This window comes from Eretmochelys imbricata, chromosome 1 (assembly GCF_965152235.1).
Source record: "Eretmochelys imbricata isolate rEreImb1 chromosome 1, rEreImb1.hap1, whole genome shotgun sequence".
Classification (NCBI taxonomy): domain Eukaryota; kingdom Metazoa; phylum Chordata; order Testudines; family Cheloniidae; genus Eretmochelys; species Eretmochelys imbricata.
The window spans coordinates 123,696,290-123,722,661 of record NC_135572.1 but is presented as its reverse complement, the minus strand read 5'-3'; the positions used below and the strand labels follow the sequence as shown (position 1 = coordinate 123,722,661).

Here is a 26,372-nt window from a genome sequence, read left to right as displayed (position 1 = left end):
GAGAGGAGAATCAGGTCTATGGAGTGTCTCATAATGGCAATGTCTGGTTTGCTGATTATTCTTCCCTATCCATCATCATGATCTTTTTCATACTGTTACCCATTAAAATGCTAAATAAGATAAGCAATACCTTTCTTCCAATCCAATTTCAATAACAGAGACAGATGCCATGTGACAGAGGGTTAAAAGTTTAGATTATTCACTTCAGGAGTGGAGGTTTATTTATGAGGCTAAAACTGGCTCTGTGTACTTTATAGATGTGTTATCTCAATACACTAAGTGTGAAGGGGGATGGTATACTGGATTTTGATTTAAAAGCATCAATATATGCAGCACATCATTGAAATAACCTTAATACATTTTAATGCCGCTTTTATTCTCCAAAATGTATGCAGTCCTTAGCAATTGCAAAAACATTAGGTTTTGAATTTGTGTGGTGACTGGGCTTTTTTGTGTGCAGATGTTTGCAAGTTAGAGGCTACTCGTGAAGAATTCACAAGTCATAACAGCCAACAAAACTTTCAGGGACTGAGACTGCAGACACTAGACCATAAAGCCTGGAAATGCATGCATGTTCTTATTGTTCCTAGGAGAAATGTTTAAAATAACTGTAGCTGGTTTTTTTTGCTAAAATATTAAGGGACCAATTCTACCCTGAGATGTGTGCTTCAGTGGAACTACTTCTGCAGATTCAAGGGTAGAAACAGCAATAAAAAACTGGAAAAATTATTTTTGTCATATTTCCATTGTAACTATTTTTTATTCTATATCTGAGTTTGCAAAATGGTAAAGTCTTTCATTGTATCAGCAGCTAGCTGCCTTCAAAATGGTATTTGTTCCAGTGACAAACAGAGAAACTTTTAAATGGCAGAAATCAAAGGGGACAATCAACATTCCAACAGAATATGATGATTATCTGGTTTCCCCACGAATCACTTGCAGAATGTGAGTGACATAATTGATAAACGGTGACTTACCTTACATGCGGCATTTGAAACTGTGGCTTCTAGAGTAGTGATTTCTCAGTTCTTAGTGCTCTATTGTTCCATTCTCGCTGCCAGAGAAATCAATTCCCAGTCTTACAGAGATAATCTTTCAGTACTTTCCATTTTGTGCATTGCTGCTGCTTTTCATTTTTCTGTCTTTCACACTTTCCCTTTGTTTGACTCATTTCCATTTATCAATTTAGTGTTCTCTGATCTTCGTTTAATTCATTTTTATAGCTCACTGTTTTGATTCACTGTGACATTGTAAAATATTTATCTTTTGAATTTGCCTTTAAAAAAAAAGCAAGGTGACTTTAGGAAAAAATGGTCTAAGAGAGTTAATTACCTGTGTTCAAAGACTATGTAACATGTTGCATCTGACCAATAACATTTAACATGAACAGGAAAAGCCAAGTTAGGAAAGAACCAGCTACGCAAGGATTAGCCATTTAAATGGTTACATTATTTATTCCCATATCTGGGAGCTCTGAACTGGGGAGGGAGGCCAATGCAGCCCAAACTTTGTCCAGTTTTTGTCATGGATGAAAGTTTGGATAAAGATCCAAAATTTCAGAAGCTTATCTAAAACTCAGAACCGTACCTTCTTGGTGCCCTCTTGAGTTGTCTGTATAAACACAAGGCCATCTTCATCACCAAGCAAGAGTTTTTTCCTGCTTGTCATGTTCTGTAGTGGATCCTCTATGGAAAACTCACATTCCCTAGAATGCACTCCCACTCTGATGGCCCTTTCTTAGAATCATAGAATTGTAAGGGTAGAAGGGACTGCAAGGGCAATCTATTTTAAGTCCTTGCCAAAATGCAGGATTTTGTTGTGTCTAAACCAACCAGTACAGATGGCTATCTAGTCTCCTTTTGAAAACCTCCAATGAAGGAGCTTCCGTGACTTCTCTAGGCAGTCTGTTCCATAGTCCTACTGTTCTTACAGTTAGGAAGTTTTTCTTGAGATTTAATCTAAATCTGCTACACTGTTGTTTGAACCCCCACTCCCTTTTGTCCTACCCTCTGTGACAAGAGAGAACAACTTTTCTCCATCTTTTTTATGGCAGCCTTTCAAGTATTTGAAGACCACTTACATGAACCCCCTTAATCTCCTCTTATTCAAACTAAACATACCCAGTTCCTTCAGCCTTTGCTCAGATGGCTTGCGTTCCATCCCTTTGATCATCTTTGTCACTTGCCTCTGGATCCTTTCCAGTTTCTCTACATCCTTCCTATACAGTGGTGGCCAATACTGGACAAAGTACTCCAGCTGAGGCCTAAGTAGAGCGGTACTATCACTTCCCATGATTTGCATGCTATGCCTTTGTTAATGCAACCTAAAATTGCATTTGGTTTTTTGCAACAACATATCGTTGCTAGTTCATGTTGAGATGGTGATCTACCACAACTCCTAGATCCTTCTCAGCAGTGCTACTGCCAAGCATTTATTCCCCATTCTGTATTTTTGCACTTCTTTTTTTTCCCCCTAAGAGTAGCATCTTACATTTATCTTTGTTGTCTTCTTCCCAACTTGTGCTACCAGCAGCAGCTCATTAACTATGGCAGAACTAGCTTCACCCTTGTGCACTGGTCTCTGCTGCAGTCATTCTCTTGAACTTTCCTGGAACTTGGATTTCAGTGACTCCCATTTCTGAAACCTTTGTGGTGGAGGTGGAAAAGGCTCAGTGCTGCAATCAATATCTCGGATTTCCCTGGAACTGGGATTTCAGTGAAAAAGGCTCGGTCCAGGGAATGGGCAAAAGTTTAGTTTGGTTCTTATTTTGCCTAAGCCAATTTGTCCATCTCTCACCATTTTGATTGTGGGGATAATTTTATAGTGTGAAACTAATGGTGTTCTGATGAAGTAAAATATTCAGATTTAGAAACTTAAGTGCATTGTTAAAGTGCATAATCATCCTCCCAAACCATATTCTTGTGAATGTCACACTAGGGACCAAATTCTGTTCCACTTGCATGTATCCAACGAAGTGGGTATTCACCCACGAAAGCTCATGCTCCAATACATCTGTTAGCCTATAAGGTGCCACAGGACTCTTTGCCGCTTGTTCTATTACAGCATTGTAAATCTGTGTTGACCGCAAAGGGGAGTTACTTTGGATTTACACTGGTTGTCCTACAAGTAGAAGTTGTACCTAGTATTGATACTGCACTGTGGTAGAAATCATACTGTCTGTTAGATCTGCTGTCCTTCAGGCAAGACATTGTCATTATATCGATTTGTAGTCAGCTTCTTAAAGACATGTTAAGCATTTTTATTTTTAAATGGCAATACAAGTAAAGATAGATTCATTGGTCACATCTTACACACATGCAAAAAAACCATCCCACCCCCCCAAAAAAAACCCAACCAACCCCCACCTCTACAATATCCAACTCAAACCAGCCTCCTGTAAAAGGAAAATCACCTTCACAACCATTTTGCTTTTATTGGACTCTGCTATATTTACCACAGACACCCAATGTTCTAGCATATAACCTTTTTGTCCCCTTATGAGCTGGCATTCTGCAACTGTGCTTAAATCCATTTAGTTTCTATGGCCATCTCACCTTCATTTTCCGTTTGAAGTCTCCTTTATTCGTGTGACCATCCTTTCCTTCAATAACTTTGCATTGATTTTTTTAAGTTGATTTTTCTTCAAATATTGATCTGTTACCCTGGTGTATTTGGAGTTTCTATTGCTTTTATTTTATTGAAATAGCTCCTGTTTTAATTTCTTCTTCTCTTGGTTTTTCATTTGAAAAACATACTTTACCATGTTACATTTTATATTTTGAACCTTGGCATTTGTTTCTACTCTGTGTGCGTGTGTGAACTCCACACTTCTTATGATGTGTGGAATTAAAGTAAAAGACTTGTATCATGATGTAGAATTGTTGACAAGTGTGCAGTATTTCATTTGGTTGTGAGTCACTGCAGCTACACAGGAAATCAAACAAATGTATGTTTAAAAAGAATAATGTATAATAGGTTAACTATATTTTTCTTCTCATATCTGCCCTCTGTGATCCCTTCATGATTGATAAGTGCTACAGAAAAGCTGAGACATAAATATGTTTGATGTTATTATATGAAGATATCTGTAATGAGATACAGGCATCTGAAATATTGAATTGATGTTGATTTTCAAAGAATCACACTGAGAAAGTAAAAAGAAAAGGAGTACTTGTGGCACCTTAGAGACTAACAAATTTATTTGAGCATAAGCATTCATGAACAACAGCTCACTTCATCGGATGCATTCAGTGGAAAATACAGTGGGGAGATTTATATACATAGAGAACATGAAACAATGGGTGTTACTATACACACTGTAACGAGAGTGATCACTTAAGATGAGCTATTACCAGAAGGAGAGTGGGGAGACCTTTTGTAATGATAATCAAGGTGGGCCATTTCCAGCAGTTGACAAGAACATCTGAGGTCCAACACACACATTTTTTAGAGTTAAGGTTGTGTATATATTGCCCCTAAAAACACTTATAGCACATTTAAAAAAATCCTCTGAGTGAAAATACTAAATTATTTAAACTCAGAAAATTCATGGTTAAGGATTCAGTAAAGAAATATGACGAAGTCCTACTTCCAGTTGAAAGAGTCAAGCAGAAAAATTGATGCTAAGTGCAATGAAATCCTGATAACTTATTACATTTGTTTACTGAGAAGGTGTCTTGGTTTTGCATCAATCTCTGTTCTATACCCACTCTTCTTTCAGTTTCCTTTTCAGTTAACCCTTGTGTCTATTTCTGTAATTAAAATAATTAATTCTATCACATTAACTCAAATTCAATAAACACTAAAATGTTATTTTTAGAGACAGAGCATATGCCAGTAAAACTAACATGTATAGAATCATATACTGATCCCGTTGTATCCTTCAACTTTGTGGTGGTAAAACATCTTTGACTTTTGCCCTTCTGTCCTTATATACGAGTATTTCACACTTTGCTAATATTATGGTTACCTATTACATGTATATTAACTCTAATAAATATAATACAATTAATTGTAATATATATCTTTTGAAAATGATTTTATGATTAATGAAGGGTTTTGCATTGATAGAACTAGAAACTGAAGTTCTCTGTTTAGCATGGGCAGCATCAATGCAAACATTTTCTACACAGCCCCACCAATATAGTTCAACACAGACTTACCAGCTCTAGGAGTCAAAAAAGGTATTAAAGTCTTCATGGCCATTTGCTCTTTAGCTTTTCCTGTGAGACTGCCAAGAAGGATGCCGGTAGTGATGTTACTTCGAGAGTGGGCTGAGAATTCCAACTTACTTTATGTAGGCCACCAAACAGCTACTGGGTTGGATGTGAACTGGTGATCTAGAGCAGTGGTTTTCAACTTGTGGTCCATGGACCCCAGAGGGTCCGCTGACTCTAAGATTTCCAAAGAAGTCCGTGCCTCCATTTAAAATTTTTTCGGGTTCTGCACGTAAAAAAATGTTGAAAATCAGTGATCTAGAGGAAGAAGATACTACACCCTACTACCTAGTCCTTGGGTACTCAGGATTTATATAAATTAGGCAAATTATATTAATATTAGGCAAATAATTAGTTATAGCTCCATAGGAAGATGTATGTGGTTGATACATTTAATGTAGGGGGGAGGATCATTAGTAGGGAGGTATAATTAGTTGTGTGGCCTTGTTCAGTATTTCCTTTAAATAAGGCCTCTCTTTAGCTATTGTAAATTAAAATCTAATAGAGAGAACCACAGTCTGTAACTATTTATGCTACTTAAATATCATGTTATCAGAAACAGACATGAAATTGCCATTTTAAACTGTTTTACAAAGTATTTTATAAAGTTAAAAATAAAGTGCAACACAGTAGTTATTTCTAACCAATTTATTTGAGCATAAGCTTTCGTGAGCTACAGCTTCACGAAAGCTTATGCTCAAATAAATTGGTTAATCTCTAAGGTGCCACAAGTACTCCTTTTCTTTTTGCGAATACAGATTAACATGGCTGTTACTCTGAAACCAGTAGTTATTTTATTATACATAAGAAACTAACAACATATCAATTTTAATGGCAGAAAAATGATACCAGCAGATATCTGAAATTCTTTGAGAACCCCGCATCATACTGGGTTTATCAGAGGAACCAGAGGTTCAATTTCTTATCCTGTTTTACAGGTAATCCTAAAAAAAAAAATCCTCCCATGATCTTTAAAATGATGTTTTAATAATCTAGCATCTTGAGTAACATTGAGTTAACATTAAAATGTTCTTTGAGTAACATTGAGTAATTGAATTCTTTGATTAAAATATAGACACACACAAGTGCATTGTTGAGTTCTAAAATCCTACAGTGGCTTACTTAATGAAACATAGATTTATGGTCACAATTTTTATTACTTAATGGAAAAAAAGTTCAATTTTCTTCCATATTCTAGTCATGTTATAAACAAGTTTAAATTATGATTATACATCTGTTAGGTTTAATTTCTTGAACTCAAAGTAGAGTCAATTTTTATGCAATGCTTAGATGGGAAAACTGAATAAAATATTTTCTTAATATGCCAAATATTCATAATAGCAAGTGATTTGAATAGGCTCAATTAAGGTATGCCGATGTTGAGGGAGATTTTTCCCAGCGCTCAGGTAGAGCTAGGGATCAAAGATCAGTGCACTCAGCATGGGTACTTATACCACTGATTATTTTTGCTTAAAAATGGAGGTAGCAGTGTGCAGATCAGAGTATCCCTCCATATTCTGCCAGAGGACTGGTGGCAACTATGTAAGGAGAGAGGGAGTATTCATAGCCTTTGTTGGAAAGGACAAAGCAGAACCCCCCCTTAGCTTCTCCTTGTCCAACCTTGCTGGGAGTAGGATGTCTCACTCTGGCTCCCATTTCCATGCTTTTAGTGAGGTAAGGGGGAAGAGAATAGCTAGTCAGCTCCTGGTCTGGGCAAGAAATGGGGTGAAGATCACCAGTGCTGCTCATCTCCTCTCAGTGAAGAATCTTTGTGATTCCTTTTTCCTTTAGCCTCTCTGAGAAGGTGAAGAGAAGAAACTACTGGCCCTGCCAGCCTTCCATATGATTGGAGGAGACAGCAATATGTTGCCTTGCTCATCTTTGGTCCTTGAGCACGTTGTTAGCGGGGGAAGATGAGAAAAGAATCCATGTACCAGAGCTACCAGATCAAGAGACCTGGCACTAGGCAGGGTTAATCTGGATGGGCAAACTTTTTGGCCCAAGGGCCACATCTGGGTGGGGAAATTGTATGCAGGGCCATGAATGTAGGGCTGGGGCAGGAGGTTGGGGTGTGGGAGGGATTGCGGGGTGTGGGAGGGAGGCTCAGGGCAGGGGGTGCGGGGTTTGGGGTCCAGGAGGGGGCTCAGGGCAGGGGTTTGGGGTCCAGTAGGGGTTTGGGATCCGGGCTCTGGCCCGGCGCCGCTTACCTCAAGTGGCTCCGGGGTGGCAGTGGCATGCAGCGGGGCTAAGGCAGGCTCCTGGCCTGCCCTAATTCCACGTGGCTTCCGGAAGTGGCCAACATGTCCAGCAGTGGCCCCTGGGGGTGGGGTGAGGGAGGCGGCTCCGCTGCGCGCTGCCCTCGCCTGCGGCTACCACCCCTGAAGCTCCCATTGGCCGTGGTTCTCCGTTCCTGGCCAATGGGAGCTGTGGTGGGGGGGTGGTGCCTACAGGTGAGGGCAGTGCACAGAGCCCTCTACCCCTCCCTCCCCCAGGGGCCGCAGGGACGTGGTGCCGGCTGCTTCTGGGAGTGGCGTGGGGCCAGGGCAGGCAGGGAGCCTGTCTTAGCCCCATGGCACCACGGGGCTGGCAATCCCTCAGGCCGGATTGAAAGCCCTTACAGGCCAAATCCAGCCCACAGGCTGTAATTTGCCCTCCCCAATCCAGATGCTGAACGTGCATGGATTTGAATCCAATGAGGATGAATTCTAAACGTGAAATCCATGCACAAAAACCTGGCCTGAAGCTCTCCTCTTTTTTAGCCTTTTAAAGGGACAGTGTCAGATTAGAAATCATAGGCCAGATCCTGAGCCCTGGAAAGGACACTTAGTACTACTGGAAAAAACTCAAAGTAACCTTAAAGCTGCTCTAAATAAATATCTGAAGTGTTCTCCTGATGCAAGGAGCACTGTGGGCTGATGTAAATCTGGTACAAGGGGCAGGTAGGGGCTGGCTGCAGGCAGGGAAGTGACATTTTTAGGTAAGGATCCTTGTCTGGTAGAATAGTCCCTTTGGAACCACTTTAGCCAGCGTAAGATATCACAGTCTTGTGGCTGCTCTATCTTGCCCGGGGAGCTGTTTTAGTCACTGGCTGCCACCAGCCTAAGACTCTACCTGAATTGCAGGATGATCATCAAATAATTGCAGCTGAGTTGCGGACAAGAGATGGAAAATCGCTGAAAAGTAATAATGGACCTTTATTAATAGCAGTAAGGCACAATAGACCCATTCATTTAGGAAAAATTGCTGCAATGATATAAACGCCCAACTGTTATGTTATGTCTGTGATTTTTTTTTTTTGGATATCCGGAGAATTTGGTGTAACTACAGGGCTGTAACCAGGGTGGGGTGAGTGGGGCAGCCACCCAGGGTGCAAGGCTAGGAGGGAGGGAGAGTGGAAAAATGGGCTGGAAAAATGATGAAAAAAACCTGGTAGGGGGTAGAGCCCTGCAGGAAGCATGTGTGGCCACTCTTACTTCTACGCTGCTGCTGGCAGCGGTGCTGCCTTCAGAGCCGGGTAGCCAGAGAGCGGCAGCTGCGGGCCAGGTGCCCGGCTCTGAAGGCAGTGCCACCATCAGCAGCAGCACAGAAGTAAGGCAGGCAATACCGTGCCTGCTGAAGCAATCTACCCCTTACCATTTTTTTCATCATTTTACTGCTCCAGTTCCCCCTCCCCTTCCCATGGCTTTGCAACCTGGGTGGCTGCCTTACTCACGCTGCCCTGGTTACGGCCCTGCCCCAAACTCTCCAAGATCATTTAGTGTACTCATGGGGAAACAGTGTGTGTTGCAAACCTCCAAACGTATGCAGAATTGTGAACTGTGCAGAGCTCATTTGAAACTAAATTGCGGTGGAAGCCTAATATTGTGGAATCTACAATTTCTGCAATATTGCAAAAGAAGTAGGATCTTACAGCAGCCTCAAAGGAGATGTGAAGGTGGCATAGAAGGTTATAGTCACTGTAAGAAATTTTTTAAACTCCAAACCAAATTACTGTTTTAATTGAAATTTAAAAAAACAAACAAACAAAAAAACAGGAGAAAACTTAACTTTTTTTTTCTTTAACTCAAACTAAGTGTTGGCCCTCTAGTACTATCCCTGGCGTTACCTCTCTAGTTGTTTAAATAATTTTAAATATCTTTTGCGGTTGAGTTTTTTTGGGCTGAATTTTCTTATTTTTGAATAACCTTTCCTTTCTCATCATTAGGTTTGACTGTACAGCTATAGTACTGTATGAAATATAAATTGCATTATATTAAGAATTCATGAGATAGAAATGTTACCACTTGGATAGTGCTGCTTGCTCTTCTAGGAATTAAGTGACATAGTGAACTATAAAAGATGCTTTTGTCCAGACTCCTCTTAGGTAGAGGTATTTTAGGTATTTTAATAATAGGGATGTGATATTTTCAATACCAAGTGTAAAAACTCCTTTCAAAGTGTCCATTTTTGAGTCTTTATTGCCTTATTAATTTGGAACTGTCTTGCTGAATTTGAGAAGGAATGTGAAGTGTGTATGTGCTCTATCTTGCATTGTATTTGTGGGGTTTTTTTTAAACTGGTCAAGACAGGCAATAGAACATTAAATTAGCTTAACTGAGTTCAGCTGTACAGCTTCCGTGCTGCCCACGGCAATCAAGAGGGAAGAGAGACATAAAGTCTTAAAATTTTAACAAGGTGCTGGAACACACACCACACATTTCTAATGCACATAAGCTTTCAAACTGAAAAAAAACACTCATCACCTTTGTTGGGGCTCAGATGATTTCTTCCTTGAACAAAAGAGTGAGGGGAAGGGAATGAATGAGGGAGTGTGATGGGGTGTGTACCCCATACAAGTCCTGAATGAATGTTGTGGGCGTAAGGGGCCAATTATGTTACCTGGCTGCACCTAGAAGGAGAGCGAGGCTAACTTGTGAAGATATGTTTATGAACGATTGTGATTTGGAGAGTCTCCCTCACAAGGGACTGTGCTGTGAATGTGGGAATTTGGAGATGTTCCCTGGCGGCAGGGGTGGGGAACACCACATGGCTGTGTGCAGCAGCTCACCAGAGATGCTCTCCAGTTTGTTTTATTAAAGTTTTATTCCTTCCTCAGTCACTGGCTTGTTATTTAATGAACCCCAAGATCTTTACATGGTGTCAGAGGTGCTGAATGGGAAGGAATCTGCAGTCATTTTGAAGTTAACTTCTTTATATGCAACTGAAAGCGGAGACAAAGGGACATACCAGAGAAGCACATGGAGCACCAGGCACAGAGGCTTTTGCATGTATTTCGCAAGCAATATAGTAGCTTGACTAGCTTAAGAAGGGGGGAAAAAGCCAAAAATGGATGTGCTGCAACCTCCATCCAGTCTGCAATTGTCAGGCAATGTTGCGAGAACTGGAAAAAATTCAGACAGATTTGAATTGTATTTAGCAGCCACAGGGGCAAAGGAGAAAAATGATAAAGTGAAATCATCTGTCTTATGTTGTTTGGGAGGAAGCATTGTATATTTATAACAACTTCATGCTTTCACCTTCTTCAAACTTAAAGTTAAGTAAAATACTGACTAAATTGGAGGAACATTGCATGCCATAAAGGAACGAAACCTTTGAGAAACATCTTTTTACAGGCTTGCAAAAAAACTTATGCCACCATTAAGCAATATGTCAGAGAATTAGGGAAACTCAGTAAAACCTATGACTGGTGAGCTGACAGAGTCTCTGGTCAGAGATAGAATCATTTGTGGCATTAAAGACAATGTGTTAAGAAAGAAACTGCTCTGTGAAGAAGTCTTAATTTCAGAAAACATTCTCCAAATATGCAGGGCAGCAGAAACTGTGAAAGCACAAGCCAAAGAACTGAATTCGCTAGAAGAGGTTATCCATGTACTAAGTACAAAAGAATATTGCCAGAATAGGTCAAATCAAAGAGTGCAACCACTCTCTATGAAAACCACTGCTAGGGAGAAGTGTGGGTACAGATGGTCATGTGGAAGGTGTGGATCACAGCATGTCCCCAAACAGTGTGTTGCCTTTGGGAAACTCTGTCAAAAATGTAAGGGAAAAAAATAATTTTGCAAAATTCTGCAGATCCAAAATGCAGAAAAGTCAAGTGTAGTCATTTAAAGACCATCTGATTGAGGAGTTTTTCATAGATGTACTGGGATCTAACAAGCCTGATGAGAAGGACTGGATACTACCTATGACAGTAAATGGAACAATTATTCCACTGAAACTGGACACAGGAGCTCAGCTTAATATTCTGTTTGAACAAGATTGAGAGACTGAAAATAAGACCAAAATTGGAACCAACAATAATAAAAGTAACTGGTTATTCTAGAACAAATAAACCAATGAAGGGGAGATGCACTGCTAGCATCAACCATAAAAACACCTGTTCACTGTAGTGTCAACAGAAGGTGACACCAATTTTAGCCCTGACTACATATGAGAAACTCAGTCTGGTAAAATGTGTGCTCTCACTACAAGATCATACTGAACCTGGTTTATAAGGCACTCTTTCGGGAACATCATGACCTGTTTCAAGGGTTGGATTGCTTGCAGGGTGAACATACAGTCCAGAAAACAAGCAGCTCCCTCCAGTTATCCATCCATGTAGAAAGGTGTTATTTGCACTCCATGATAAACTCAAGGCTGAGCTTGCAAGGATGGAAGCAACGTAATTAATACAAAAAATTTGAGGAGCCCACAGAATGGATGAGCTCCCTAGTCATTGTGGAGAAAAGTGCGGGCAGCTACGCACATGCTTAGATCCCAGAGACAAGGCTATAAAAAGAGAACTACCAACCAGAGAAGAGATTATGGCTCAGTTTGCAAATGTTCAGTATTTCAGTAAATTGGATGCATCCTCACATTTTTGGCAGCTAAAATTAACTGAAGAAAGCTCAAAACTTTGCACATTTAATACTCGATTTGGAAGGTATGGGTTCTTACACTTACCCTGCAACACAGCTTTAGCCCCTGAAGTGTGCCACAAAAGCATACATATGATCTATGAACTATTAATGATTGTTGACACCTCAATGGATCACATCATCATCTGGGGCTCAATGAAAAAGCAGCATGATTGTAGACTTTGGGAAGGCTGGGATGCAGCTAGAGCTGCAAATCTCAACATAGGAGAGAACTGTGTTTTAGGAGTTACAGAAATGACTTTTGTTGGGGGGATTATTTCTAAATAAGGTGTAAAATCTGATAAGAGGAAGATTTCGGCCATTGAAATGATGCCACATCCCCAGTCAAAGAAAGATGTCCAACGGTTCTTGGGAATGGGTAATTATCTTGAAAATTCATACCTAATCTACCAAAGCAGCAGCTTTGAGAAAACGTCTAGAGAATAAAAATGAATGGTATTGGGGTGGAGAACTGGAGGAATCGTGGGAATGTTTAAAACAACAACTGATACACGAATCAGTGTTGAAGTTCTATGCACCAGGAAGGCCTATTAAAATCTCAGCTGATGCTTTACAGTTTGGATTGGGGCAGTGATTTTACAGAAGTATGAGGATTATTGGCAACTAGTGGCATATGCATCCAGATCAATGACTGAGGCAGAAACCAGATAAGCATAGTTCTAAAAGGAGCTTTTAGGAATATTGTTTGCCTGGGAGACGTTTAATCAATATATTTATGGACAGACAGTTGAAGTTGAAACAGAACACAAGCCCCTGATAGTGTTGATTAGAAAACTGATAAATGACTGTTAAGGGTTCAAAGAATGATGATAAAGCTGCAAGTATGATTTGGTTGTGACCTACACGCCCGGTAAATTCATGTTCTCTACAGAGGCACTTTCCAGAGCAGTAGCTCCCACAGAGAAGACTATAGAGAGAGAAATGCAAGCCTATGTAGATCTGATAGTAAAGTCAATTCCCATAGCTAACAGTAAATTGCAACAAATAAGAGAGGAAACAGAGAAAGATGAATCATTGGGAATCCTTAAAGAAGTGATAATTAAAGGGTAGCCTGAAGAAATAAGCAGTTGCTGTCCAAGCATAAGAGAGTATTGAAACTGCAGACATGAACTTATTGTGATAGATAGGATGATTTTCAAGGGCAGTAAGGTTATAATTCCAATGAGTCTCTGAAAAGAAATGCTACGGAAGATCCACAAGATTGAGAAGTGCAAACAATGAGCATGAGAGAGAGCCACATCATCACTAATATAGTCGGGAACTGCTTTTCCTGATTGAATTACAATCCATGCCAACAGGCAGAGCCACTGAGACCTCATGCAACTCCACAAAGGCCTTATGAGAAGCTAGCCACTGATTTATTTACCTGGCAATCAAAGGATTATATCATAGTCACAGATGATGATTATTCTCTGTATCCAGAAATGTGTACACTGCACAGTACAAATAGTTAGTCAGAGAGAGCTGGCAGGAAGGGAATCTTCTCCAGACATGGAATTCCAGATCAAGTCTTTAGCAATAATGGGACACAATTTTCCAGTGCAGATTTTAGGCAATTTGCCATAGATTGGGATTTTCATCACAAAACAGCAAGGCCAAATTACCCCCAATCAAGTGGGCTTGTGAAAAGGTCTTTACGGACAGTAATGCACCTTACAAAAAAGACTTTTGACAGTGGGGGTGATTTGTACAAAGCTTTATTGGCTTACCAAAGTACACCTCTGGAAGAATGTCTTTTCTCCAGCTCAGCTGTTAATGGGAAGAAGGATCAGATCTAATTTACCAATTACTGATAACTTGTTGAAATCTTGTAACAATAAAACCATACGGAAGATGAAAAAAATCAGAAGTGGAAGCAGAAATGTTATTTTGACAAAAGGGCTCGTGATTGCCCATCTCTTAACCCAAGTGATAGAGTGTGCCGAGGAATCACACCTCCAATACTTGGGGCCAGAGAGGTACCATTAAAGAACAGCTACATCCAAGGTCTTATGTAGTTCAGACAGACCAGGGGGACACATTTTGATGTAATTGAAGGGATTTACAAGCAATTCCGGAAAGTTCCAACACATTGACAGCTGAGGTGGACTCTGGCTTTTCCTATTTGACTGATTCTTTAACCATCAACACACAAAGGTGAACTTGTCATGGAACAAGAGAACAACTCAGACTGAAAGGCTGATATTGAGAAGATCAGAGCAGGAAATTAAATGTCCTAAAAGACTCAGAGACTTGCTAACCTGTCTGTATAAGGGGTATTTGAGTGAAGTGAGTGGTAAAGACTCACTCGAGAATTATGTGCTGGTAACCTCTCCTCTGTAGGTAGCTGACACAGTGGGTTTATGGAAATGTACTAGATGGGTTGAGAATTAAAAGCATATGTTATTAGATAGCTGTTAACTGTTTATATACATGTACATACAAGTTCATTAGTTTTTCTTTAATAGGGAAGATGTAGAGATATATTTATGAAAGATTGTGATTTGGAGACTCTCCCTCATAAGGGACTGTGTTGTGAATGTGGGAATTTGGAGATGTGCCTTGGTGGTGTGGGTGGGGAACACCACATGGCTGTGTGCAGCAGTTCACCAATGACTGACTTGTTATTTAATGAACCCCAAGATTGTTACATAACTGATTGGGAAGTTCAGCTGGACAGAGCAGGCTGATTAGTATAAAGAGAGGAAGTTTGTAGTAGAAGGAGCCTGCAGGGAGAGTTTGTGATCACTCTTTGGGAACAGAAAGGTGGTGAGGTGGAAGCCCGGGGGAGAAGAAGCCATAGGATCCTAACCCTGAAAGAAGGGTCAACCTAGAGTGGCTGTGCAGAAGAAGGCCTGAGAAAGGTTGGGTAGGAAGGAATCCAGGGAAACAGCAGCAAAGAGTGGGAGTGGAAGTGCACAGATCTTGATTGCTAGTTGTAGGGTCCCTGGCCTGGATCCCAGTGTAGTGAGAGGGCCCGGATTCCCCTACCAGCCAGTGACAAGGTGGCATGAGTCTAGAGAAGGGTATGAGGACATTGGAAATCTCTGAGGCAAGGATGTGAAGAGCAGAGACCCGGAGCTGAGGCCAGAGATCCTCTTGTGAGGACCCAGGACTGTCTTATGTTAGGCTTGCTGTTACTTTGAAAGGGGTGAACTAAATCTTGACTTGGACGGAGGGCCGAGTTATGGAAAAGAGATCGCTGCAGCAATGGAGTGACTGTCAATAAGGACCTGGCCATGAGGAGCCACTCCTGCAATGAGGGACTCTTTTTACAGGGAGGCAGAAGAAAAGTAGTAAGGAAGAGGCAGGGAAAAGACTGGAAGGAACAGGGAAATGGAGAGAACTGTTGAAGCAGAGAATGGGTGTCATGAATGGAAGGGCTGGCTCAGTGAGTGAGAAAATGGCTCACAGAGACATTCCAGAGAAATTCCCCATTGCAGTAGAGAATTCCGCATTACCGTGGTTCAGTAGTTGCTGGCACAGATCTTCTGTACTCCATGGGGATTCACCCCTGCAGGAGGGTGGATGGTGTTTGCACAGACAGCTTTCCTTGGAGGCTTGTGGGTGGAGGGCAGCTACTTTAATTTCTCCTTGGAGCTTTAAGAGCTCCCCATGGCTGGAGGTTACATCAGGGATATGTTGTGTTCTCCAGTGATTTTGAACACACTTTCTGCATGGCAACTCCTCTTTCCCCTCTTCTAAAAGAAAGTGGCTATCATATTTTGGCCATGTGCACTACTCAGCCAAATTTTAGTGCAGCACTAGTTTACTTCTCCATATGCAACTAGGAAATCAGGGCAATTTATGTACGACTATTACACTGAACTCTTTTTTTCTTCGATGAAACACAGGAAGTCCCTTCCAGTCTTGTGTTCTCCACACCTTTTGCCTCATATTTTTCAGGGTCATATCCCTGGCTATTGTATTTATAGCCCTGAGGGATGGAATTTTCCAAACTACTTAGCATTGGCCTAATTCTGCTCCCATTGAAGTCAACTTCCATGGATCTCAGAGGGAGCAGAGTTAAATCAATGCTGAGCTCTTTAGAAAATCTGATCCTTAGTTTTTACTGTATGTAGTGACCCGATTTCTTCAGTTATCTAAGCAGGACTGTTTTGAAAACTGCAGTGTCTTTCAACTCCGTAACCAAACACTTTGGCCTTATCAGCACACAGAAATAGTCTGGTCTATATCCTTCAAGCTCACAACTCTTAGCAACACTTAGACATGCTCGCCCTAGTCTGTCTAGTCATCCAGGACATTTTGCCTGTAGCTAAAATATCACTGGTCTAACATTAGCACGTGAAAATAACCAACCTCCTGAATTTACAGAAAGCTCCCTTTTCAACAGAGAACCTGATAACCCCGACTGAGTCAGATGAGGGATTTACTCAAGCTCAGCTCATTGAGCTTTGTCTGCCTCCGTTCATTTTCTCATTAATTAAGACGAGTCCCAATTTACAGCAACTAGCTACTTGTTAAATGTGACTTTCATAGGCTCCGTTGCCTCTAGTTGTGACCAAAGCTCCCTTTCCAGTTCTCCTTGTCGGTCCATAAAATACACCGCAGCTGACCACACATTATTTTACCATTTATTTTGTCATTTTATTGTTAACTTTTTACAAAGTTGATTTTTTGCTCACAAATCTTATTTCCATAAGATGTTATTCCCTCAAGAGAGGAACAACTTATCAGGGAGGGCAAAAAAAAAAGCATTTAACAAATTCAGTTGAATGAAACTACAACATTTCCATTTTTCATTCCCCTTCAGCATAGATGATTATAGCTAATTTACCTGAAGGTGTGGCTAAACGCTCACATCTACATGACTTGATTTCTATTAAAGTCTAGGAGTGTGATGGTTTTGAAATCTGTACATTCTTTCATATCATTTCACTAGCTAATGGTAACTATCAGTGCTTGAAATGTTGGTGGTCTTTGTTTCCTGCAGCTGTGAGGATCATTAAAAAGTCTAATGATAGGAATATAAATTGAGAGGGTTAAATCCAAAGGTTGAGTATTGTTCATTCAAGATACTTGTTTATAATTTAAGAATAATGAATACACTTTCAGAAACCATGTTTGGTTCACAAATGATTTGCAGAAGATTTGTGAACAGAAAAAAAGGGCTAAATTCATGAGATAATATATTCAAAATAAATAATTCAATCTGATTCAAAATCTATATTAAGAAGTTGTTTGCAATGTGAAAAAATAATATCAATTGGTGTAATTGATTTATTTAAACTTCATTTTTTGGGGTTACCTTTCCTATGAAATAAAGAAGTTTAGTAACTTTCATTTCTTAGGCTCATAAGTGAACATCTCAGCTCGGTAAACATGAACCAATGTATATATGAAACTCTTCTTGTCATCCTATTACATTACTTATATTCACCTTCTATTTATGTTAAACAACTTGTCTAGTAGTATCTTGTGCTTTAAATCAGTGCATTGGGAAGTGACAAAACTGCTACCTTCTAGTCATTTTCCTTCAGGCAGAGATTTCTATACCACAGCTTTCCCCACTGACATCGAATCAGAGCAAATAATTTGGCACACTTTGAGTAGAAATGAATATAAGGCTGAATGTCATAGATCAGTGGATTTTTTACCTTGGAGTTGTACCAGCTAGTCTCTGGGACTCTCACAATTTTCTACAGAATCTAAGTTTTCATTTAAAAATATTCCTTGCAGTTCACAAAGATAACCTTCCATAGGTGTTGCAATAATTAGGTTTACTGAATATATGAAGCAGTATGTAATTTGCACAGACCTGTATGGATCATCCATATTTATAAAACCATTTCCTATTTTGTATGAATACTAAAATACGTAGACCATAGCCCTGATCCTGCAAACCCTTACTTATACATGCAGTCTTTACTCACTCAAGTAGTCCCACTAAGTACCTTTTGTGCAAATAACAGTTCTGGAAAATAGAGTTACTATGTAATTCTTTGAAAAATAGGAAACTATTGGTCAATCTTTTTTTAAAAAAGCATGAAATACTTTTCCACACTTGTATGGCAAAATTTTAATATATTTTGACTTTTGCACATCCGTCTGCATTTTTATGTTTTATAAATTTTTTCATTGACATTTAAACATATGTAATATTTTAGTTTACTGTTTTTACAGATGTGTCCAAGTAACTATAGGCAGCATTACATTCATATTACTAAGTAAGGAAAATATATTATCAGTGTTGATATTACTTTTCCTGTTAGTTACTTTGTAGCTCCTGCAGGACAGCCTTTGTGAGCCCTGACACACCCTTTCTCTGGCCAGCTATGTCTCATATTCCTGCTACATCCACGTTCTTCTCTCTTCAACATGTAAATGCTGGTTTTGCACACCCATTGAATGCCGCACCAGTGTAAGTTACACTTTGTCACTTTTTTTTGGCTAACCTCCCCCAACAACTATCTTTTACTGTGGTGGAAATCGCTGCTTAAATAAATAATTCAGGGGCAGTGAATTTGCCCCACTCCATTTTGCACAAAGGAAGTGGACATAATTGAATTTCTGCACCTTGGAATCCCCAGAGGTGGAGACGAGTCTCCAGCAGGCGTAGAACCCAGAGGAATTGGGTCTTACACCACTCATTCTCCTCTGAAGATCTGGTGTAAGAAGAATATCAGGAATAAGGAGGGTATTATGACCTATATATGTTATGCCATCCCCAGCTGTGAACAGTGCCTGGAAGAGCCCATTACCAGCTGGTGTTGGTTCTCATGGCCCTCCAGGTTGGGACAGAGCCAAGCAGACAATCAGGTGGTTGTAATTGGGTCCCTGAGGCTCCCCCTGCTCTCCTTTCCACTGCACTCAGCAGACCTCAGCCGCAGCAGAGAATCTACACCAGAGGTGGGCAAACTATGGCCCGCGGGCCAGATCCAGCCCACCATCTATTTTAATCCGGCCCTCAAGCTCCCACTGGGAGCAGGGTTGGGGGCCGCTCCACACGGCTCCCAGAAGCAGTGACATAACCCTGCTCTAGCTCCTATGCATAGGGGCAGCCAGGGGGCTCTGCTCTGCATGCTGCCCCCACCTCAAGCACTGCTCCTGCATTTCCCATTGGCCAGGGACTGCAGCCAATGGGAGCTGCAGGGGCAGTGCCTGCGGATGGGGCAGCGTGCAGAGCTGCCTGGCCGCTCCTCCACATAGGAGCCAGAGAAGGGACATGCCTCTGCTTCTGTGAGCTGCTTGAGGTAAGCGCCACCTGGAGCCTTGCCCCGTGCCCCAAACCCCTACCCTATCCCTGGTACCCCTCCTGCTCTCCAACCCCCTTGATTCCATCTTGGAGCACCCTCCTGCACCCCAAACTTCTCATCCCCAGGCTGCATCCCCAGCCAGAGCCCCCACGCCCCAACCCCCTGCCCCCGCCCTGATCCCCCTTCTGCCCTCTGAACCCCTCGGTCCCAGCCCGGTGCACCCTCCTACACCCTGAACGCCTCATCCCGAGCCCTACTCCAGAGCCTGCACCCGCAGCCGGAGTCCTCACCCCCTCCCGCACTCCAACCCCAATTTTGTGAGTATTCATGGCCCGCCATACAATTTTTATTCCCAGATGTGGCCCTTGGGCTAAAACGTTTGCCCACCCCCGATCTACCCCCTGTATTTCTGTCCCATTGGCTCAGCAGTAAAGCAAATTCCCAGACCACTCCACTGAAGCCAGGAAGCCAAATGAATCTTTGAAGTAAATCCCTTGCAGGGCAGAATTTAGCTCAACATTTCTATTCAAAATATCATACATTTTGTACCTTTTCTAAACCAAACCCAAATTTTCATCTATAGTACTTGACAGTGTTCAGGGGAAAATAATTAAGCCAGGTTGCTTGTGTTTCTACAAATATCAGGTTCTGCTGCCAGATTAAAGCTTTAGTCCTACTCTTCAGATTAATTAATGGATCAAGCCCCTGTTGCATTATACGCTGAATTTCTGACTGTGAACCCCCATGACAGCTATGGTCTTCTGTGACCATGCAGATCACAAACCCAGGATGAAGCCTATGAGAGCAGGGGATGACACATTCTTGGTCATGGGGATCTGGCTATGGAACAAACCGTCAGAGAGATCAGGCAAATGCACAGTCTTCACCATCTTTTTCTTCCTCTTTGAAATAGCCTTTGGCACTGACACCCCGTTCTACCCATTAAGCCCATTCTGAGAACAAAAAAAGTAAACAAACATTTTAAAACTCAAAACCAAACCCCCTACTCCTTGCAGAGCTTTTATCCCCAAACACTCCATGAGATCCACTCGGGATTGTGGTATTAATTTTACATGGAAGGTGCTCTAATACCACAGTGATGGGTGACAGTATAAAGCCCTTAGCAAAATAGATGTTTGCTAGAGCTGTTTCCTATCCAAATGTTGAAGTATTGACATTTTTATTAGATGCAAATGAATTCCTCACTGAGAGAAATATTTTACTGCAACAGGCGCACATACATCACTGGATAAAAAGTGGAGAGGAGATGAATTGGGCTGCATCCGAAGCTCTACATAAAGTCATTGGCAATCATCTTTCAGCTGCTATTTATCACCATTATAAAGAGAAAGGAAATGTTGGATATGGTGTATCATTTATCAAATATCTTCAAAGGCAAATTTTAGAAGCCACGGTGCACTAGATTTCAACTGGGAAAATAATGTTTTAGACCAGTGGTTCCCAAACTTGTTCTGCCGCTTGTTCAGGGAAAGCCCCTGGTGGGCCGGGCCAGTTTGTTTACCTGCCGCGTCTGCAGGTTCGGCTGATTGCGGCTCCCAGTGGCCGTGGTTCGCTGCTCCAGGCCAATGGGGGCTGCGGGAACCAGCGGCCAGTACATCCCTCGGCCCGCGCCGCTTCCAGCAGCTCCCATTGGCCTGGAGCAGTGAACCGCGGCCACTGGGAGCCGCGATCAGCCAAACCTGCAGATGCGGCAGGTAAACAAACTGGCCCGGCCCGCCATGGGCTTTCCTTGCACAAGCGGTGGAACAAGTTTGGGAACCACTGCTTTAGAATAATGTAGTCTGGCTTCTAAATGATCTCTTTTTACCTCCTTAAAAGATAAGGCTCTTACTTGCCTTCTGAATTTTGGAAGAATTGTTTATTTTCATAAAAGCAGCATTACAGTTTACCAAAAAACACTTGATAAACTGTGTGCATGAGTTGTACACAGGGGTGGCTTTAGCGGGGCTTGACTGTGGTCAATTGCACCGCCAGAAATCACAAAACGAAAGGTGCCAAAACAACCTTCTGGGGTGACATGGGATGGGGATGGAGAGCTGCAGTCTTTCCTTTGTGTTATGGAGGTGTGTGTAGCTCCATAACCTGGGCCACGTGTCATGGTGGCACGTCGTTGCACAATGATGTCAGAGTCCTGCACCGTTTTGGAGGCCTGAAGGGCAAAATCTGCCAGAGGAAGTGCTGGAGTAGGGCTGGGTGGAGCAATGCTCTCAAATGTCCCAGTGTCTAGGCTGAAGGGATGGGGTGCTGGGCTCCTGGCAGCGTCATCTCCCCCACCGTGTTGTGGGTGGGTGTCTGTTACTGCTGTGAGTAATGAGGACTGGATCGGGAGGCTGCATCTGCCATTGATTGTAAAGTACCTTTGAATAGCTAGTGGAATTTTGATCTGAAGTAGTTTCAGACTTCTGAAATCATTCTGCCATCAATGGTTTTGGAAATTTACAGTATTTTTAATTAACATCAAGTACCATAAATGTGTTCAGAAAGAGTTGTAGAATGGATGAGTTGGGGCAATTGATTTCTTATGGTAAAATACATACAATAATAGGAATTGGTAATTCCTATTACTGTATGTATTTATTTTACCATAAGAAATCAATTGTCCCAACTCACCCGTTCTACAACTCTAGGCCAGTGGTCAGAATGCTGTCTGTGACAGTGACCAGTATCAGCTGGGCAAATTGTGCAAAGTTCTTGGTCTCATTGATATCTTGTGGCAATGAGTTCTGCAGGCATATTGTGTATGGTTTTAAAAAGCATTTGACTGTACACTATATCCCATTAATCAGGATGGTCTGGGGGACATCCAAAACTTGCAGATAACAAAGTGTTGGGATAAATGGAAGTGTTGTTTCTTCCAACCCTGTCCTGGTCCCATATTTTCTTTGCTCTTCTGGCTGCCTCGGGTGCTCCAGTGCTGCCATGCAAAATCCCCTGATGACTTGCCTCTCGCTGCCTGGCCAGATAGCCCAGAGCCCACTGGTGTTGGAGCCCTGACAGTATCAGCTGTGGGGTGTGCAGGCTGGCCATGTCTCTGCCCACTTTCGTGCTGCTAGATCTGAAGCCTCACCTGGCTGGGGTCCTGGAAGATAGAATCATAGAATATCAGGGTTGGAAGGGACCTCAGGAGGTCATCTAGTCCAATCCCTGGCTCAAAGCAGGACCAACCCCAACTAAATCATCCCAGCCAGGGCTTTGTCAAGCCTGACCTTAAAAACCTCTAAGGAAGGAGATTCCACCACCTCTCTAGGTAACCCATTCCAGTGCTTCACCACCCTCCTAGTGAAATTTTTTTTCCTAATATCCAACCTAAACCTCCCCCACTGCAACTTGAGACCATTACTCCTGGTTCTGTCATCTGGTACCACTGAGAACAGTCTAGATCCATCCTCTTTGGAACCCCCTTTCAGGTAGTTGAAAGCAGCTATCAAATCCCCCCTCATTCTTCTCTTCTGCAGACTAAACAATCCCAATTCCCTCAGCCTCTTCTCATAAGCCCCCTATTTTCACATACTCATAATTATCTGAACCTTTCACTTTTTGGGATGAAATGATCAGTGCTTGGTTTTACGGGATTTTTTTCCTTGGCAAACATTACCAGTATTCCCTCAAATAACTTAGAGCTATGGGAGAAAGGAAAAACACACTTTCCCCGTTGCTTAAAAATTTAACCCCACTTCCTTTTGAACAGGGCAGCTGCCAAAATGGCTACATTTTGAAACTTGCCAGGGATGTAGCTCTTAGAAGGGTCTATTGCCTTTGTCTGGTTTGAAAAATAATACTTTGATTTCACAAAGATGTAGATTTGAAAACTACACAGTAGAAAATATTCTGAAGGTTACTGATGCACTCTTCAGGCTAGATGGTGTGTGAATACCTGGGCAGCTGTTTAAGTGCACAGATAGTTCTGTAAAAATCGGTTGGTTCAAGGAGCTTACAAGTTCCATTTGTGAATTTGCTAATTTAGGTTAAGTTGAACCATTGGGGAGAATGACAGGTACTTAGTTAAAGGACTGCAAACATACTGGTTGACTTACAGTGCAGTTGTAGACCTATGCAGACCTACTTAGCTTTCTGGCAGGGGGGACTGATCTGAGGTTGAGAAGCATGAAGGCAGTATTTTTAGTAGTGGAGAGGCTGGTAGAAATATCTTAAGTGTATGGATTGGACGGAAGGAGCTGAAGGTGACCTCTGAGTAGAGAGAGCCTGGAATAAACATGAGACCTGGCTCATGTTGTGGATCCCAGAGCCCCACATTTAAATATATGATACAAGGGGAGTCAAGGAAGTGGAAAATAAGGGAGAAAACAAAAGGGATTCCTAGAAGTGATCCAAAGAGGATGGCTCTAGACTGTTCTCAATGGTAGCAGATGACAGAACGAGGAGTAATGGTCTCAAGTTGCAGTGGGGGAGGTTTAGATTGGATATTAGGAAAAACTTTTTCACTAAGAGGGTGGTGAAACACTGGAATGCGTTACCTAGGGAGGTGGTAGAGTCTCCTTCCTTAGAGGTTTTTAAGGTCAGGCTTGACAAAGCCCTGGCTGGGACGATTTAACTGGGAATTGGTCCTGCTTCGAGCAGGGGGTTGGACTAGATGACCTTCAGGGGTCCCTTCCAACCCTGATATTTTATGATTCTATGATTCTAAGTTCCTGCTTGATGGGAGGGAGTGTGCAGCATGGCTTCTTCGTTGCATTGAAACCATTTACTCTAAAGGGTTTATCCATAGTAAATGTCCAGTCTGGGTGTTGAACCATGGGGGTGATGCCTTGATGAGGAATAGGGCACTGGCTAGGGGACAGCTGAAGACTAGAGTGATTTGCCCCTGAACTCCATTAATGAGCCTAACTTCTCTCTTGACTAACAACTGCTTTGGAACCTTCAGCTGAGCCTGAACTGTAAGATCAAATCGCTTCATCCAACTGCCGAACACCCTCCAACCTCACAGTGTCAGAAAGGCCCTAAACATGTGTAATGCTTCCACAGCATCATCCTGAAGGGTCAGAGTCTAGGCGTGCACCTGTAGAAAATCCAATGTGAATCAGCGAAAGAGATTTTTATTTTCATTCTTAAGTGTAATCAATTGTATATGATTTTTTCTATTCAATGAATATATTGTTAGCTGTGTGCAGTGCTGGCAGTGTTAAAACATAAAAAAGTTTCAAATCAAATTAAAAATTAGAAGCTAAACATTTCCTTTTCTTCTTTCTCTTATACTATAAACAAACAGAAGGGCCTTGAGATGTTGGCACTCTATTACTCTCTTCTCAGCAGAACCTTTCTAATGAAATTAGTAGGAAATGAGATTTTTTTCTTATCAGTATTATTTTCCCGTAGAAATAATTTTGACTTCCATCTAATTTTTCACTATGATAGTGGTAAATTCAGTCAAGTACATTAAACCTTTGTCATATGCTTTTCGTTGAAAATAAATTTCTCTTTGATGATCAAAAATTATTCAATCTGTGAAACAAATTTTCATAAGAACATAAGAATGGCCTTACTGGGTCAGACCAAAGGTCCATCTAGCCCAGTATCCTGTCTTCCAATAGTGGCCAGTGCAAGGTGCCCCAGAGGGAATGAAGAGAACAGGTAATCATCAAGTGATCCATCTCCTGTCACTCATTCCCAGCTTCTGGCAAACAGAGGCTAGGGACACCATTCCTGCCCATCCTGGCTAATAGCCCTGGATGGACCTATCCTCCATGAATTTATCTAGTTCTTTTTTGAACCCTGTTATGGTCATGGTCTTCACAACATCCTCTCACAAGGAGTTCCACAAGTTGACTATGCATTGTGTGAAGAAATACTTTTTTATTTGTTTTAAACCTGCTGCCTATTAATTTCATTTGGTGACCCCTAGTTCTTGTGTTATGAGAAGTAGTAAACATCACTTCCTTACCTACTTTCTCTACACCAGTCATGATTTTATAGACCTCAATCATATCTCCCCTTAGTCATCTCTTTTCCAAGCTGAAAAGTCTGTCTTATTAATCTCTCCTCTTACGGAAGCCGTTCCATACCCCTACTCATTTTTGTTGCCCTTTTCTGAACCTTTTCCAGTTTCAATATATGTTTTTTTGAGATGGGGCAACCACATCTGCACACAGTATTCAAGATGTGGATGGATTTATATAGAGGCAACATGATATTTTCTGTCCTGTTATCTATCCCTTTCTTAATTATTCCCAGTATTCTAGACATTGTAGATTAAATAATTGTCAACCAGCTTTGGGAGTAAAAAAAACCCCACACTTTTTATTAGGACATATTTTATCTTAATATTTCCTCTTTAAATATTTAATTGGTGCAATAAAATCATTAGACACATGGTGACTATTTCTTTCAATGAGTGTTTTCCTAATGTATTCTTATTGCATTATTACAAGAGCATTTGTGGAGTTGTTGTCTAGTGCTCCAAAGAAGACACTGGGGTCCTATTTTTCAGCTCTGCAACTGATCTATTTTGGGATTTTGGACATGGCACTTAGCAGATCTGTGCCTGTTTATCTGTAAATTAGATACAGTTTATAATAATATAATAACACTGTTAACAGGTCTAAAGTCTGTAAAAGTGCTTTGAAAACCTTGGATGAAAGATGCTTTGAAAGTGCAATGTATTTCAAAATATTGTATTTGTTATGGATTGAACTAAACATTGTTATGGGTCAGGTGTGGCTGTGGCTTCTGCCTTCCATTCAGAATAAATATAAAGAAGCTATTGTACTTAGGTAGCTGAAACAAGACAGCAGCACCCAAAGCCAGGCACATAGAAACACTGAATAAAGGCTAAATCATGTAACCCAAGGATTTTAAAATGCAGGGGTTGGGGCTCTGAATAATGGAACTGTGTGTGCATGCGTGTGTGTGAGAAAGAAAGAGGAGAAGGAAGGCAGACTGGGTAAGACAGAGGGACAGCCTGGACAAGCACAGTGTATGACCCTGGAAGAAGCTAAAGAGAGAGGGCTTCTGGGTTAGATGCTGGCTAAAGAGGCTTGGGGCTGTAAGCAAAGAAGTTATCCACT

At 41.5% G+C, this 26,372-nt stretch overlaps 1 protein-coding gene across 1 annotated transcript in view; it reads left to right on the top strand.

Moving 5' to 3' along the window:
• The window catches only part of OCA2 (OCA2 melanosomal transmembrane protein), a 286,600-nt gene that overhangs the window by 76,446 nt on the left and 183,782 nt on the right, over positions 1-26,372 (top strand). The window lies entirely within an intron of this gene.